Genomic DNA, 8616 nt, shown 5'->3' with positions numbered 1-8616 from the left:
TCTGTTGCTTATGCTCTTAGGACACAAAGCACATCTTCAGTCTAACTCGGGGGCGTCTGGCTGAATCCACTGGACTCCAATCACTGCACAGGAAGCTCTTGATGGTGAGGATTAGGCTTAATCATCCTATCCTCACTTCCCAGGAAACCTAGTCCATGCTTAGTAATTCTTTATCGAATGGTTGCATAAACAAGTAAATGAAAATACATGCAACTTGTAATTGTCTACTCAACTGTGGCTTAGTGATTGTCACATTTTAGAGTAAAGCATACAGATTTTAAACGTACAGTTTAACGACTTCAATATTTGACAAAAGCAAATGTAGTTCTAGGTCTCTAATTAAAATTTTCAGTAAATGAAGCATAGAACTAAATATTCAAAGACTTGGTTCCTAAGTAACATTTTTCTGTCTGTAATGTTTCTTTGCTCCTGCTTGTTATTTATGATGTAAGTAGCATGAATGCTATCTGCCATTTTACAAGTAGGAAACCCAAACTTGTGACTCAGCTTTATATCTTGCAGGTTATGTGACTTTGGACAATTATGTTCATATAAACTTGAGCTTATTTATCAATTAAAAAGAGCATAATTTAACCATAATGATACTTGTGGAAATAAAATGAGGTCACTGTTGTACACTAATTCATTTAACATACTCTCAATAATTCTTACGCATTTTCTTGCATGTCCCAGATACCAGTTTTCAAGCTTACTGTGAATATCCATTTTCAAAACCCATGGCTATTTCTGTTTATTTTATTCTTGTTTCTCTTCACAGAAAAAGTACAACCAAAACTTTAATTTATGTTGTTAATCTATTGTGATGGTGAGGGCTGGAGTAATGTACACAGTAATACAACTTTTCATTCTTTTCCTCATTTTTTCCTGTTGCTACATATTCCCAGAGATAAATCTTTATTTGTGAGGTGCAGTAAAGTCACAAGCGTGACTGATGCACATTTAATAGGAGATACCTAGAAGAAATTCTATAACATCACTGCTATGTAAAGGGAAATACAGGATGATGAATGCATTTATTTAAGTAAGAAGGATCAGAAGGTGAGCGAATTATTGGTCAATTTAACTTCAACAGCAGAGCTGGAACAGACGTGACTTTTGGCCCTCTCCTGGCTTGGGTCAGAAGTGGCCTTTCTAACTTTTATGTTCTCAGAAAAGGAGCTTTGAGAAAGCTAATGGATCACTGGGACAACATTCTCACCAGTGATCCAGTCCACAGATGGGTTTATAGCTGTTAACATCTCTGGGTTAGTGGGGTGCAGCAGCCGGCTGGGTGCTGGGAGGTGGCACCAGCTTAGATGAGGTAGGTCGGTAGAGGCACGACCTGGAAGGGTAGGTCCACCTCCTGGCAGCTACCAAGTGAGTATCTTCTCCTCTGCTGTGCCCCTGTGCCATGCTAGCTCTTCTTCGGAGCCCACCACCACCGACTGCAACAGGAGTCAGAATAAAGCTCTGCTTTAGTGACAGGTGCCAGGTAGTTCGACCCCGTGATGAGGAAAGTGACTGAGACAATAGCTCTCTGGGCGGTTAGGAGGCGATGTCCAGTTGGAGGACGTCAGTCGCAAAGGAGTACACATTTGAAAAGTATCCCTGTCTCTGACTTCTCCCCTTGCCCTCTGCTTCCTGGCTGCCATGAGGTAAACAGCTTTCTTCTACTGGGCCCTTTCTCCATGATGTCTCTGCTGCGGAGCCCACGGAATGTGTATTGCACCTCTGAAGCCATGAGCCTAAAGAACCTGTTCCCCTTACAGTTGGATGTGCCAGGTATAGTGTTTTGTACCAGCAATGGAAAAGTGACTGCTTTCTTCGGTGCTTCTCAGCAGCAATCTGTGCATTTCTCCCCCACTCTGGGCTCTGCTGCTAATGACTGTCTTCAGAAGATAGCTCTGGAAGAGACTGGAAGTCCTCGTTTTCCATTTGTTTTCCCCACAGAAATAACCAGCTGCAGAGCACAAAAGCCCCCTTCTGTTTCCTGGAGGAATAAACTCTCCTCTGTGGCTTCACTCCAGCTTTCCCTGAAGGACAGGCTGTGTGTGGTGGGGCTTTCCCCAAGTCTCGTCATGGTGAACCCGCTACTCCCTTACCAGCTGGCTTCCCTTGTAAAAAATTACTTCACACATCTTTACACCCAAAACCTGTCGCAAGGTTTGAAGAATTCTGGGTGCGCTCAACCCGAAAGGGAAATGTATCAGCAGAGTATAGGAAAACAAAGAAACATAGAATACAAAATCGATGCAGTCAGTAAGAAGTAACAGAAGACTCACAGAAAGAAATCAGGTAAAGGTCTATTATTCTAATATTGAAAACTTCTGTGTTGTGCCATGCTCTGGATTGGGTGTGGATTTGGGTGGACAGAGAAATGGTTTAATGAGCTGATTCTGTGAACAGTACTGCCCAGAGACCATGGGAAGGCCCTTGGGGACAATCAACAGAGTTACAACTGGGTTTGGGCAAATTACGGTCTTCTTACTTGAAAGTCTTATGAGAAAATAGGAAAACAGAATGAAGGAAATTAAATGAAGCAAATGCAGTTTATTATCAAGGGCTTCTAGGTGGCAGGTGATTATCTGAATATCTATATTTTTATAATAGACTTTTCTAAGGTAGGAAGATGTTTTATTATATAAATATTTATGGTTCTCTTTATTCAGCACACCTTGCACATTAAAAACTCCACAAGAAAATCCCAGCACATAAGAGCGCATAGGAATGGTCTCAGACCCTCTCTTTATCTTATATTAATTTCTTCATATTGTTCTGAGGAAATATTGTCTTTTTATAGGAGGTGAGAAGAAGGGAAAATTCACTATATTTATTTTTTTTGTACACTGTGCTTTCAAATGAAGGTCTCATTCTGATTTATAAATGCAACTATTTGCTAATAGATATGTGTTCAGAAAAAAATTAAATTTCTCTTCCATGGTGTATAAAAGTACTTTTTATCTCCCTGCTGAGGGTAGCGAGGTCAGGTAGGTGGGTCTAAGGACAGAGGATGTGGCGTATTCACCACCCAGAGAATACAGCTGCGATCATAGTCGTGTAAGAAAAGAGCCCTTGAGAGCAGCGATCTGCTGGTCTTCCCTGAAAATAGTGAAATGCTTAGCAAGACTCAAAAAGGTGGCACTGAAGACAGAATTGAGTGTTTATTTAATGTGGTAGATATTTCATTTATTACAAAGGTTAAGTGAACATGCTACCAGGGGACATTGCTAACAAAAAGGCCTCTTGGAGAAGGGAAAATGACTTTTTCCAGTCCTGTTCCCTGTTTGCCGCAGGAGGGGAGGCTGTGCCCACGGTCCCGCCTCAGGGCAGAGGGTAGGTTGGGCAGTGGTAGATGCCTCTTTACTGTGTGATGGATGCTAGTTGCCAAAGGTGAAATATTTTTAGTTCCAGGCCAGCTGCCACCGGAGTCAAAGGCCCTAATTAATAACGTATCCACAGTGTTCTGGCGAGGACAGGATTGGACAGGAGAAAGGTGTCTCTCATCCTGAAGGTCACCGCCCTTGACTATGGCTGATGCCAAGAGGAGAAGGAACCGTCACTGCTAACAGAGGCTGGGACACAGATGCAGCAGAGCGACCTGCTCGCTGGCCATACTGATCACTGTTACTGCTATCATCTCCAAGCCCAGGAGGCTAATATCTAAATCAGTAGCTTCCTTTGAAAATGCTTAAATGCAATTAATTTTGCTGACCAGGGTGCTCTAGAAACAAGCGAGTTACATCTTTGCCTGTTTAGCTGATGCCTAGTAAACCATGACTCTCTCCTTTGCTGGATTCCCTGCCCTGGCGTCACAGGAAAATGCTGTCTCCCAATTTATTACACCGGCATGGAACACATGTGCAGCAGTAAATATTATGGTTTCCCCCGGTGCTTCAACTGTGAAAACAAATGACAGAAAATGTAGTTCACATAACAGATACCGGGGTCAAAAACTACCAGTAAGGATGTTCCACACAGAAACTATTATAATACACAGGGAGCTTATTTATGGGAACATATTATGAGTCATGGTAATTCATAACATGATGTTCTACGGAAAATTCCACTCTCTGCTCTGACTAAATAGTGGACACACAGCACTCATTTTTGATTAACAAGAGTCATAAACTCACCCTACCACGTAAAATACAGCAGTTTACAGCTTTAACCTAAATTGAAAGATATAATTTTTTTCTTCATAAAATAAGAAAAATGGGACAGAGTGGAATCGTTGTCCTCCTCGGCAAGGCAGTGAACTGGCTGCACACTTCCCAGGGACAGGATCACTCCCCACTTACCAGAGTCTGGGCCCCTGCATAATTTATTCATTACCTGTACTGCAGCATTCAGTCTATTCTATAAATATCTTTCTAATTTGAATTACGATAATGTGCTCTGCTTGTTAGATATGGTATAATGCAGTTTGTACTCACTTTAAGTCTCACTAAGTCAGAAAGCATCTCTGCATTCCAGATAGAGCTAAAAATATTCACCCATTAAAATAGTAATCATCATTAAAATTAGCTCACTGATTTTGCTGATTAATTTTTCAGTAACAAGGATGCTTTCTAAAAAGCTTCAATTAAGCATTTTCTGACAAATCTAGATTTTTAAAAGGTAAAGTATAAGAAGAAAGAATAAAGGAAATAGAAATTTTAAATCTACTATAATTTTAAAAGTACTTTTTTGTTACTTGGGGACAAAACTAATAAAACGGATGGGGTGCAGGACAGAATTCCTTTTATCTTCACATCTCAGCTCTGATTCCCACACCTGAGAAAGGGTGACTATTTTTGTCTGCATTGGGAAAGAACAATCCATCAGGCTTAAGTATTCAAGTGATGAGAGCCATTTTTGTGAAATTTAAATTTTATTTGCATGTGTGCTATTTTCATATACAACAGGAGTGGTTCAAGTTCAGAACAGGGTTGAAATCAACAGTATCAAGAAGCAATTTTAAATGCACAAGATAAAATAAAGGATTGGCTTATATGCTAGCTACAGGTGCAATTATTTTGTCTTTGGCATCTTTATTTTCCTTGGGGTTAAAGACTTACGCATGCTAAAATACGGTTATAATCAACCCTACTGAAAATTACGAGACAGGAAATTAGTTATTTTCATTTCAATACTCTAAGAAAATCAACCATTACTGTAACCTTTAAAAAGATAAGTCTCTGGTTTTTAAATACATAAATGTTTGAAATGAAAAAATTAATTATAAGACAGAAACTCAAAAAGCACATATAGAGGAACAGAAAAAGAGCAACAGAAATGTGTAAGTTTCAAGTTTTGAATTTAAAGTAATGCCTGTATATAATGTAGTACTAATTGAAGCAACTAAATCGTCCTTAGCTGTGAATATTTGGTATGATTTCTAATGGGTCTTTATCAAAACATACTAGTGATACTCAGTTTGTCATGGGTGGCCATTTTATAGTAACTGTCATGGAAATGCCTCCTGATCTTTCTCCAGCAACGGAGAAACACAGAGGTTCATTTTAAAAGCACCTGGTACCTGGCAAGCAGAAATCGCTGCATCTAACGGAAGGCTATTCAATTTTCATGAAAACCAATGTGCACCCTGGTATGCACACACAGCTCTTTTTAGAGAATGCTGCTAATGCATGCTTGTTTTCTTTATTGCCCAATATTAAGCTGCAATGGAATTCAGCCTGCATTAATAACATAATTTAACTTGATCTTTTAGAGAGCTTTAGTGAGCTATTTTCTACAATTCTTAGAGAAAATGTCATTTGAGTCTGATTACATAATCTGTTGGACATTTGTATTGCAAGTAGTATAAAAATAAAACATTCATGAAAGGTCATTTACGTACTCTGTAACAGAATGCCCAATATGTTGAGTAGCCAAGAAAAGAGATTTGTCCTATTTGTTTTCTGTAACTTGAAATATAAAACTGGCTAGGTATAAGGTGAAATTCTTGAGTAACTGGTGTATTAAATAATCTATTTTTGTGTATGTATTTATGTGGTAGATGATAAAATTTATATACATAGATATATACATTTAATATATCTCCATTGTCATATATTTTCAAATTTTGATTTGTAACAAAATTAAGAATATTAAAAGATCGATGTCTTTTATTTTGAGTGTGTGATTTTCTTTGCCTTTTTCTTCTTGAAAACTATCTTCTCTTTAGTAACCAAAATTATTTTCATATAAAATATGAATATCTCAGGGCCTCCAGAGGCCTGACCTCACGCTTAGAACTTAACTTCAAATTACTACAAAGAAACATCTGAAGTAATTGACTTACAAAGACAAAAGTTTTATTTGGCTTATGCTTCTGGAGGTTCCAATCCAGAGCATCAACTCAGGCAATGTCAGTACAGGCCAAGGCTTTGCATGGTGCCCAGGTGTAAAGCACGGCACGGGCACCTGCAAACCAGACACATGGGGGCCAGGAAGTAGAGGATGAGGACGGGCGCACACAGTGTGCACACTTCCTGCTCCTAGGCTCCGCCTGCTGAAGGTTCACAGCACCTTCCAGTAACCCCACCCTGACACATGGACCTCAGGAGGATACTACTGGATCTAAGCAGTGCAGAGCCAAAGCTACAGCCCTGGTCATGGCCTGACAGCTAAGCCCAACCTGGGCAGCACTGGCCTCCTGCACCCTGGGGCACGGGTGCCCTCTGTTTCTTCTGCCTGAGTTGCACCCTTGCTGGAGCTCTGCTGACCAGCTGTTTTCACACCTGCTGGTGCTCTGCTTGGACCTCCACGGGCCCCTCCAAGGTCCCATGGCCCTGGCCTAGAGGATGGTCGTTACTTTTCCTGGCCAGCACCACAGACTAGCTCAGGGGATGGTCTCAGGCCACTTGTCCCTGAGGCTCACACAACAGGAGGTGCTTGAGATGGAGGGCAGCTGATGACTACAGTTGGGCACTTGGAACCCCTGCCTTTCCTTCCCACCATGGAATGGACCTGGGCAAGGTCACTTAAGATCCCCCTATGAAAAAGGCTTAAGGACCCTGACCCAGAGCTTGTCCCTGCCCTCTTATTTCCTCCTGGCCAAACCTTCTAGGCTTCTCCAGGAGGCAATTCTTTAATACTTTGTGCATGATTTCTTATTTCAGGATACACCTCAGGGGATTCTATGTTAAGAAAAGTGGAAACTCCAATATCATCTCCTTCCTCCTCACCACACAGACTGCACTTTCTGGAAGCCAGCATTTGGGTCATGAGTCCAGGGTTAGGGATCCAGGGGTTAGAGTCCTTGGGGTTGTGCGGAGCCTCCAACCTGAGCTGTGCATTTCTGTCATCTTATTTTGTTTATTTTGTAACACTTATTGCTCTCTAAAATTATATATTCTTTAAACTGAATATTGTGTTACAGTTTCCACGAAAACAGAGTTTTTGTCTGGCCGCTTTGCCATCTGATCTTCGAAGCCTGTGACACCTCACACAAGGACAGCTTCTGAACCACTGCTAGACGGATGAACGGGTGGATGGATGGATGAAGGATGGGTGCGTGGATGGATGTCTGCAAGGGGAGGAAGGGCGTGCCGCTCTCTACCTGAGTGCTCCTGCACCACTGACGTCCCTGTCTGTCAGCCCTTCAGCCTCTAATGGTTCTGGGGTCAGAACAGGGCTGCCCAGGTATGCAGGGTTCAGTGGGTGGAAACCAGGAGCCTAAAAGCCTTTCCTGGATGCCCAGAGTAATTGCTATGCAAGAACCATACATTATTAAGTGTGTGCACTCTTCGGCCCAAGGAGATTTATTGCCCCTGGGCAGAGCTGCTGAAAGCAGAAGCACCTTCCTGGTAGCTTCTGAAGAGCTCAGATGTTTGCCAGAGGGAGTGGCAAGGGGTGAGGGTGTTCCTCATTCCGGTCATTAGGCACCAGGATGGCTGTTTTCTACATTAATTCTGGAGAGGAGAACAGAACTGCATGGGACAAATTTCTCATGACTTTTCACCCACTGGAAAAGGTCTGTGATGCAATGTGTAGAAGAAGGAGTGTCACATTCGATGTTTTAAAATGCAATACCTGGAAACACACTGGTCTTGTTGATTTAATAGCTCAGTAAGTATTCATTGAGTCCTTCTCATTCACTAAACATGAGTCTGAGTATTAGGGATATAAAAGGACTATAGTAGGCATTTTCTTTTCTTTTCTTTTTGCTTTCCTTCAGTTTATATTTGACTTGGCGTGGCTGAGGGAAACAGAAGCAGATTCTTGTTTGCAAGTTGGTGAAAATGATGGTGATGGGAGTGTTTGTGTGGAGATCCTGGTGGTGGTAACAGAGGCTTTTGAGCAGATGCATAAGCAGAGTGAAGGAGAAATCACTGCAACCATCTTCCAAAACCGTGTTTCACACACAGGGAAGTAAGCGCAACGCTCCTGAGGCTACGGTGAAGGTGAAGAGAGTAAGAGACACTTCAGTGGTGTCAAATCCAATGTTCATTAGAGCATTACAAGTACCTTCCCTTAGGCCCTGCAAAACAAAGGCCTCTCTCTCCCTCTCCCTCCTCCTCCTCCCTCCCCCGTCTTTCTCTGCCCTCTCTCTCCCTCTCCCTCTCTCTATCTCTCTCTCTCTCTCTTTCTCTCTCTCTCTCTCTCTCTCTCTCTCTCTCTCTCTCTCTCTCT

The sequence above is a fragment of the Fukomys damarensis genome, unplaced genomic scaffold (genome assembly GCF_012274545.1).
Source record: "Fukomys damarensis isolate Sample0158 unplaced genomic scaffold, DMR_v1.0_HiC HiC_scaffold_37, whole genome shotgun sequence".
In the NCBI taxonomy this organism is placed as follows: Eukaryota; Metazoa; Chordata; class Mammalia; order Rodentia; family Bathyergidae; genus Fukomys; species Fukomys damarensis.
The sequence above is the reverse complement of the archived record's forward strand: the minus strand, read 5'-3'. Positions refer to the sequence as shown.